This window comes from Diceros bicornis, chromosome 19 (genome assembly GCF_020826845.1).
Source record: "Diceros bicornis minor isolate mBicDic1 chromosome 19, mDicBic1.mat.cur, whole genome shotgun sequence".
Taxonomy (NCBI): domain Eukaryota; kingdom Metazoa; phylum Chordata; class Mammalia; order Perissodactyla; family Rhinocerotidae; genus Diceros; species Diceros bicornis.
The window spans coordinates 25,031,588-25,041,536 of record NC_080758.1 but is presented as its reverse complement, the minus strand read 5'-3'; positions in this window follow the sequence as shown (position 1 = coordinate 25,041,536).

Below are 9,949 nucleotides of genomic sequence, written 5' to 3'. Positions count from 1 at the left end.
TCCTGGGCATAGAGGGAAGGCCAAGACTTCTGGGTTTCAGTACATGTGCCAATGTAACAAGGCTGTCCCCACTCACAGCATTAGGAAAAATTTCAAACATACAAAGTTGAAATAATTGTATAATCTCCATTTAATTCTATAATTAACATTCTGCTATATTTCTTTATCACATAACTATCCATTCCTCCACCCCATCCATCCTATTTTCTGATGCATTTCAAAGGACAGTTGCAGACAATACATACTCCTAAACACTTCAACACGCATATCATTAACTAGTTTACCTTTTTTGGAAGGTGGATAAGACTCAGTGAAATGCACAAATCCTAAGTGTACCACTTACATGACAAATGCTTACTCCTGTCAACCCAACCCCCTTTTCAAGATCACATCGCCCCAGATAGTTCTCCCGCTGCTTCCCAGCCAGTCTCCACCCCTACTTCCAGAGGCAACCCCTGTGCTTATTCCCTTCAGGAATGATCTACACCCTCCAAGGTACAGCTCTTGGCTGGGGTCTGAACAGGATCAGGGAAGTGGTTGCCCCTCAGACACAGTGCAGCAGCTGCCATCTCCATCATTCATCCCTCCACCTTAGCGCTTGTCACTGTACCTTGGAATTCTGATGTTCCTCCATGAGCTGGTATTGCCTTTTCTCCAAAATTATGTTTTTAAAACACTCCAGGAATTACATGCTTTCTCCCCTTTCATATGTTGGACTCAAACCAACTAGGCTTTTGTAGGTTTTTTCATTGAGAATCCTAAACCATCTTTCCACACCAAATTCAGGTTGTGGTGAACACCAGAAAAAAGAAGAAAAAAGAAATGGAGATCTCATAAATTGATCATTGCAGCAGGTAGAAATCATTAAGTTGCCAAACACATCAAATTGGTAGACATGATCCGATGTCAATGAACTTAAGCTGATCAATCATATTCAAATTGAAAAGGAAAATAACACAAAACACATTCAAAGTGCTAGTCCAACCGTTAAGTAAGCTTAACTGGATCAAAAGGTAACTTTATTTTGGTCTCCCACTGTCTTTAAATTTATCCTCTGGGGCCCATTCTTCCCCTGTCCCTGGATGAGTGTAAGGCAGTTCCCGGGGCTTCTCCCATCACTTTCAGGTCCTGAAGGCCCTTCCGTCCGTAGATGATGTGTGAGGTCCAGTGTAACAACAAAACCTTTGAAGTGCATTTCAAGAGAGAGGCTGCCCCTTCCCCAGCTTGGGCCCGCTGCCAGCCTTTCCCTCTGCGGTGAGGGGGCAGCAAGTGCTTCACCTGGGCCTTGTTTTCCACCTTGCGCTGTCACCTGTTTTGCCCCACATTGCTAACGGGAGTGAGATGGAGAGAGGACAGTTCATGCTTTACCAATACTGTTGTGAACTGGCTTCTGGCTCTCTGAGCCTGGTGTGTGTTTAAAGCTGCAATTTGTGCTTCTGGTGCATCTTTCATGAGTTTTCAAAGACCTGCCCCATGTCCCCCACTTCCACTCCCTTCTGTTGTCCTTCTCTCACCTGCCATTCCCTTACTTTGAATGATGCACTCTCTCTGGCTGGCCCCTTATAACTTTCCTTTTGGCTCCTGGTTTTCAGGGTCCCCCTCTACCCACTCTCCCTTTGTTGACTCAAAGTGAAGCAGAATCACCCCACCATCTCCCTCCACAGGTGGTGAGACTCACAGCACATCAATAGCTTCTAAAAATTGTCTTCTAACTTCCAGCTCTTATAGGCTAAAGATCAGGCAGAAGTCTGAACTCATTTTGGGCCACCTTGTTTTGCAGCCTGCAATGGTCCTGCTCCTCTCCTTGGCCTGTGGCAACTATTGCCTTGGGGTCTCAGCAGAAACTGTGCGAAGATAATTACGCTTTAACTTCCTAGTTCACAAGAAATATGTTGTTAAAGACTTTGCCTAAAAGGTGAGATGAAATAGGGAATTTCATGATTTTTTTTTAACTCTCTGAATTTTAAATACTTTTTTGACCCGCAAGATTATTGTTTGATTTTCAGGTATTAGGTTTTCATATATATTTAGGGAAACCTATGAACAAAAGTAGCAGATTGCCTGTAACTTGTTCTTATTTTATTATCTTCCTTTACAAAACAATGCTTTATTCATTTATCATTCAACAATTATTTAGTGAATGCCTGCTATGCACCAGGCCCCAATCAAGACATAAAGGAGATGGTGACAGAGCTTATTTCTAGTGGAGATGAGACAGCCACCTCAAAAAACAAAAACAAACTATGTTTGATGGGGCTGGCCCTGTGGCATAGTGGTTAAGTTTGGCCCGTTCTGCTTCAGTGGCCCAGGTTTGTGGGTTTGGATCCCAGGTGTGGACCTACACCACTCCTCAGCCATGCTGTGGCAGTGACCCACATACAAAATTGAGTAAGATCGGCAACAGATGTTAGCTCAGGGTGACTCTTCTTCAGCAAAAAAAACAAAAAAACCCACCAAACTATGTTTGGGCCCAACCCTAGACCAATTAAATCATAATCCCTGAGAGTAAGCCCTGGACATCGCTAGTTTGTAAAAGCTCCGCAGGTTTTTGTGACATGCAGCTAGGGTTGAGAACCACTGGCATAGTGCCTTATATGCCATAGTTAAGAGTACAGGAGGCTATAACAAAAATATACAGAGCTAAGGAAGAACTCTTAAAAGATTAAAACTATGAAAGGAATAAATTCCACAGGAAAGTTGCAATATAAAGTTGAGAAAGATCTCCTAAAAAGTGGAAAAAAAGAAAGAGAAAATGGAAAAGTTAAGAAGATTAAAGGATCAGTCTGGGATATTCAACATCTGATTAATAAGTGTTCCAAAAAGAGAAAACAGAGGCTAGAAAATTATCAACAAGAGACTATAAGAAAGTTTTCCAGAACTAAGGATGTAAATTTCAAAATTGAGGGCCAGCCCCATGGCTTAGTGGTTAAGTGCGCGTGCTCCGCTGCTGGCGGCCCAGGTTCGGATCCCGGGCGTGCATCAACGCACCGCTTCTCCAGCCATGCTGAGGCCGCGTTCCACATACAGCGACTAGAAGGCTGTGCAACTATGAAATACAACTATCTACTGGGGCTTTGGGGGGAAAATAAATAAATAAAATTTTTAAAAAATTCAAAATTGAAAGATCTAAGTGTCCAGAGCAATTAATTTTAAAAAGACACATGCTAGGCCACATCCTCATGAAATCTCAGAACACTGGACAAAATCCAGAGAGAGAAGAAAAACGGTACAAAGGATGAGAAATTCGAACAGCACTGGATATCCCAGCAGCATCACTAGACACTAGGAGAGAGTGGAGCAATGCCTTCAAAATTCTGATTTAAAAAATGATTTACAACCTAGAGTTCTATACCCTGGCAAACTATTAGTCAAGTATAAGAGTAAGATAAGGGGCCAGCCCGATGGCATAGTGGCTAAGTTTGGCACGCTCCACTTCTGCGGCCCAGGTTCATGGGTTCAGATCCCGGGTGTGGACCTACACCACTCATCAAGCCATGCTATGGCAGCAACCCATAAACAAAATAGAGGAAGACTGGCAGAGATCTTAACTCAGGGCTAATCTTCCTCAAGCAAAAAAAAAGAGGAAGATTGGCAATAGATGTTAGCTCAGGGTGAATTTTCCTCAGCAACAAAAACAGAGTAAGATAAATATTTTCAAACATATAAAGTCATATGTATTTATCTGCCATGCATCCTTTCTTAGGAAGCTACTGAAAAATATACATCAAAATAAGAGAGTGAAGCAAAGAAAGTGAGACATGGGATCCAGACAATTTGAGACTCCAACACGAGAGACAAAAGGGATACCTCAGGATGATGGTAAAGGGTGCTGGGCAGTAAACCTAGAGAAAAGTCTTGGATAGAGTAGGAGGATGTTTCCAAGAAGACAACAAAACTGGTTGATTATCTCAGGTATTTAAATGTATTCAGAGGAGATTTTTAGTTCTGCAAAAAAAAAATTGGGATAATTTAGTATTGGGGCATGAAAATAGAACAAGAGCTGGAAAATTAAGGCAAAACTCTAGAAAATAAAAAATTGTACAACAAAAAGCAAATCTAGGGCATATCATATAGCTCAGCTGTGACTAACAGTTGTGTAGGTGAAATACTATGAACCCTGAGTGGTGCTGTAACTGTGGGGACAGAAAGGGAGAGGGGAGGCAGAGTTAAATCCCCTTCCACGCTAAGAACTAAAGAAATAGGAAAACCATGGTGCTTAGAAGCATGGAGACCAATATCAGAAGGAACAGCTAAAGTATTTAAATTGCTATTTGACTTTTTTATACTACAGGTATTATTTGGGTAAAAATTAAATTTTAAAAGTTTGCAATAACCTAATGCTACACTTATAATATGATAAGCCAGTGCTTCTAGCCCTTTTCCAGTGAAGTAATTGAAGAATGAGGAGAGTTTTCTAGAACTCCAGGGGGAATCTGGAGGGATAGACCAAAGGGAACCCATTGCAAGCATGAAATATCTTTGAAGTTTCCTACTGTCTTTAAAGTTGTAGGCATATATTGCGTTCTGGTGGCTCTGTGGAGACTGCAAGGCCCGAGTGGAATCAGGAGGCGAGGCAGCCAGGTGAACACTGATGGGGGCCTGGACGAGAGGGGTAACTTGGGGTTATTGTTGGAGGGAGTCCCAAGGAGAGCATCAGGACTTGCTGATGGGTTTTGAACGTGGGAGTGAGGGAGTGAGACCTCAAGGGGACTCCTAGGCGCTTGCTTGGAGCAACCAGTGCTGCCATTGACTAAGATAGGGATGACTGTGAGCAAGTTTGGAAGGGAAGAGGGGATCAATGATTTTGAAATGGCCTGCTTAATATGAGCCTATTAGACATCAATATGTCTAATAAGATATGTCGAAAGACTGTTGAATACATAATTCTGCCAATCCGTGCTGGACATAGAGGTTTGGAACCATAAGCTTGTGATTAAAGCCAAGGGGCTTTAAATGAACTCACCACAGTGAAAGAGGGAGCAAGAGGAGACAGGAGAGGTCTGAAGGCATCACCTGGAACACTTCGCCTCTGGAGGTCTGCTCGAGGAGCAGGAGGCAGCAGAGAATGAGGAGGGAGGCCAGGAGAGTCAACTGAAACAAAAGCTGTTTCAATTAGGATTCAGTTCAGCTGCAGAAAACTCAACAGTGGCTTAAACAAGACAAAAGTTCATCTAGTCAGCAGGCTAGACCAAGGATCCAGGCTCCTTTTGACTTTCAGTTCCACCATCCCCAGGGTATAGCCCTTGTCCTTGTGATTCAAGATAGCTGCTGGAGCCCAGCTATCATACTCAAGTTCCAGGCAGCTGATGGAGGATGGAGGTAAAGAAGGATGTACACTTTCCCTTTAAGATTTCCAAGAAATCCCATACAGCACCTTCCACATTTTTTTTTTTTTAAGAGAAGTCTGTGCCCTTATTGACAGAGCAGGTTACTTGAGGGGGGTGAAGCAGGAGGAGTGGGTGGCCCAGTGCCAGGCCAGCTGTGATTCACAGCCTTGTTGGTGATGGAAAACTTGCCCAGGTGGTGACTGATCATCTCGGGCTTGGTTTCTACCTGGTAGAAGGCCTTGCTGTTGTAGACACCCACCATGGTTGGCAGGATGGTCATGTCCTGAAACACTTAAGTTTTATTGACCAAAATTCAGTCATCTTGCCACTCCTAACTGCAATGGAAGCTGGGAAATCAAGTCTTCTAGCTGGGTGCATGGCCACCCTGAGAGACATTCAGGGTTCTGTTCTGTTCAACGGTTGCTGGGATACCAGTCAGCAGTCTTCGCCATAGAAGCCAAGAGAAGAATTTCAAGGAGAAAGCGGTTATAGCAGTGGATGGGAAGGGAGAATTTAGAAGTGGGGTGAGAGGTGGAGGGGGGCTGTGAGTTATAAGAACATGTTTGCTGGTGGGAGATACTGAGGAGCCTCTTGGAGGAGCAAAGCCCATGAGAGAGTGAGGAGGATGGCACCAGGCATAGGGGGAGGGGCTGGCTTAGGCTAGAACAGGGACAGCTATTCCACTGCCAGTGAGGGGAGGCAGGGTGAGGGCACAGAGGACAGGGCAAGGTCTCTGCTGGTGACGGCAGGAGGGAAGGAGTTCTGGAGCTATAGGGGGAGGAGCTCAAACTTCCTAGGAAAGCATAGTGGGAGGGTTGGGCAGGGCCTAGCCAAGCGTTGTTGCATCAACACTTTTGCATCATCTTTTGCAGCCAAGGATGCAGCTGTATAGTAAGCGCACAGCTGGCTTTAACAAGGGCTGGGACTTTGCCAGGTTAATTCAGCAGAAGAATGAGGGGTTAAGTGCTCTGGGAAATAATTATCATAATGGGCTGTGAAATTTGTGCTGGGCAAGGAGGAAGTAGAGACAGGTAGGGAAGAGATTGATAGCGAGCTGGTGGAAGTAGAAATCTTCTTTGAAGGGTGGTGGTCAGTGTGCCCCTGGACTTGCATTTGCAGGGGAGGTGCGTTGGTGACATGCAGTTGGTAAGGCTGAGACTGGGAAAGTGGGAGGCCAAGGGGAAAGAGAGCAGGTTCCAGGGGAGAGCCAACCTGGTGAGCTCACAGTGGGAGGGCTGGAAGGGGACAGACGGGTTTGAGAGCAACTTGGGGTAGACTCAAGAGGACTCGGAGAGTGACTGGATTGCCGGGTGAGGGGGAGAGCCCAGCTGAGGCCTGGGTCAGGATGGAGTGATGAAATGCGAAGGCAGATGGGGATTAGCTGGAGGTGCAGGTACTGGGGAAGATAGTGGCTTCATTTGGACATGTTGAGTTTGAGAAGCCTAAGCCCCAGAGGTGACCTTTGCTCAGGAGGCAGGACCCAGACCTGAGGCCTGGAGGAAAATCAGGGGCTGGAGGTGGGGATTCAGGAGTCACTGTCAAGTTGGAGGCACTGATGGGTGTGAAGGTGGACATGACCCAGGATGACATGAGCGGGCTGAGGACAGCTGAGGGCTATGGCAGGACCAGAATTCTGAGGTGCAGCCGGAGGCTAGAAAGGCCATGGGGAGGCAACCTCCGCAGGTGACTGGTCAACTGTGAAGGCCAGTGTCTGGGGAGGGCAGGGGCTGAGGTTATAGGAGGAGCGGAAGAAGGTGGCAACCCTGGCCCTGTCATTCAGTGAGGTGGGGTGAGAACTGAGCTAGAGGGAGAGGAGGGGACCAAGGGAGTGAGGCCCCATGTGGCCAGTGGGGATGGTGGTCATGGCCTCCACTTCCCAGTGAAGCCACAGAGCTTCAGGGGTAGGAGCCAGAGGCTTGGGGACTCCTGGGTGGGTCTCTGTCCCTCCAGTCTTTAGAAAAATTCCACTTAAAAGTCTGTAAACAGAACAATCAATCCTTACTCAGAAATAATAATCCTGACTCAGACCTCATTTTTCCTGGGTCCTCCCAATGTGAGGCCCATTTTACAAGTGAGTTCGTTGCCTTAAATAAGATATTACAGTGCTGTGGTGCTAAAGTTGGTCCATCTGCTTCCAGGCCCTGTTTCCCTAGGACTTTGTGCCCTCCTGGTCACTCACTGATCCTTGACCTTGCAGGTAGGTTCTGTTAGTGTCTCCATTTTGCAGATGAAGAAATTGAGGCTCCAGGGGAAAGAATTTGCTCAAAGTTATCCAGTAAGTGGTAAAGCTACTTTAGACCTAGGTCTGTCTGCCATTGTGTACAGGAACAAAGAGAGACCCAGAGAAGGAACCTGCCTTGGTCACATAACAGTTGGTGGCTACCCAAGCCAGCAGGCCAGGGATTGCTCCACCCTCGTGTGACAAATCAGCTGTCTTTTCTCAGGCCCATGGGTCCCAGTCAGAAGCCACAAACAGCAGGAATTCGGGGGGCGGGGGGTGGGGGAGGATGAGCTTGACCATGGGTGAGACACTGCCCTGAGCTGACAGTGTTTCCTCAATCACCCCAAACAGTCCTCTCGGACCCCCTTAGCACCGAGCAGCAGTGCTTGGCCCAGACTCGGCCCCCGCACATGGTCTAGAGGGGTGACAGACCCTCAGATGGGCAGTGACCCAGAGAGATGACATCATGGGGGCCCAGAGGAGGAGTCCTCATCAGACGAATATGTACTAAGCACCTACCACGTGCTACACTGTAAATGCTGAGATACAGCAGGAACCAAACACATAGAAAATGCTGCCCCTTGGCGCAAGCAGTTAAGTGCGCTCACTCTGCTGCGGCGGCCCGGGGTTCCCCGGTTCGGATCCCGGGTGCACACTGACGCACCGCTTGTCAAGCCATGCTATCGCAATGTCCCATATAAAGTAGAGGAAGATGGGCATGGATGTTAGCTCAGGGTCAGTCTTCCTCAGCAAAAAAAGAGGAGGATTGGCAGATGTTAGCTCAAGTCCGATCTTCTTCACAAAAAAAAAGAGAAAAGAAAAGAAAATGCTGCCCTTAAGGGGCTTGCATGTTAATGGTAGGGAGAAACGAAAGAACATTTTAAAAACTATTTGGCATATTAAATTTAAACCCACAGTGAGATACCACTACATACCCACCAGAATAGCTAAAATTAAAACAACTAGCAACACCAAATGTTGGCAAGGATGCAGAGCAACAGGAACTCCCAAATATTGTTGATAGGAATCTAAAATGGAACCACTGGGGCCGGCCCGGTGGCGCAGGCAGTTAAGTGTGCGCGCTCCGCTGCGGCGGCCTGGGGTTCACAGGTTCGGATCCCGGGCGTGCACCGACACACCACTTGTCAAGCCATGCTGTGCTGGTGTCCCATATAAAGTAGAGGAAGATGGGCACGGATGTTAGCCCAGGGCCACTCTTCCTCAAGAAAAAATAAAAATAAAAACAAAATGGAACCACCACTTTGGAAAAAGATCTGGTAATTTCTTATAAAACTAAACACACACCTATCCCATGACCCAGCAGTTCCACTACTAGATATTTGTACAAGTGAAACAAAATGAATATGTCCATACAAAGACTGTTACAAGAATGTTCATAGCAGCTTTATTCACACTCCCCCAAAACTGGAAACAGTCCAGGTGTCCATCAACAGAAGAATGGATAATCAAACTGTGGTACATCCATACAATGGAACCTACTTGGCAATACAAAGAATCTACTGATACCTGCAACAACATGGATGAACCTCAAAAACTTTATGTTGTGATAAAGAAGCCAGACACAAAAGAATACATACTGTATGATTCCATTTATATGAAGTTCTAGACGAGGTCAGACTAATCTATGGTGAAAGAATGGTGGGTGGTTGCCTCTGGAGGTGGACATGGAGATGAATTGGAAAGGGGCAGGAGGGAATTTTCTAAAGAGGTGAAAGTTGTGTTCTGTATCTTGATAGGGGTTTAGGTTACACAGGTGTGTATACTTGTCAAAACTCATCAAATGCACACTTAAAATCTGTGTGTTTCATTGTATGTAAATTTTATCCCCCCAAAGAAAAAAAAACCAAAACAAATACTGATATAAATGTGAAGAGTTTAGGGATAAAGTGAACTTATGTCTGCAACTTACTAGTTTTTTTTCCTTTTTTAATTGAGTTATAATTGACATATAACATTATATTAGTTTCAGGTGTACGACATAACGTTTCAATATTTGTACATATTGCAAAATGATCACCACAGTAAGTCCAGTTAACATCCATCATCATACATAGTCACAAATTTTCTTCCTTGTTATGAAAACTTTTACAGTCTACTCTTTCAGCAACTTTCAAATATACACTACAGTATTATTAACTGTAGTCACCATGCTGTACATTATATTCCCATGACATTTATTTTATAATTGTAAATTTGTACCTTTTGGCATGCTTCACCTATTTCACCCACCGCCTACTCCCCACCTCTGAACCACCAATCTCTTTTCTGTATTTATGAGCTCGGTTTGGGGTGTTCTTGTTTTTAGATTCCATATGTAAGTGAGATCATGTTCCATCCATGTTGTTTCAAGTGGCAAGATTTCTCTTTTTTATGAATCAAT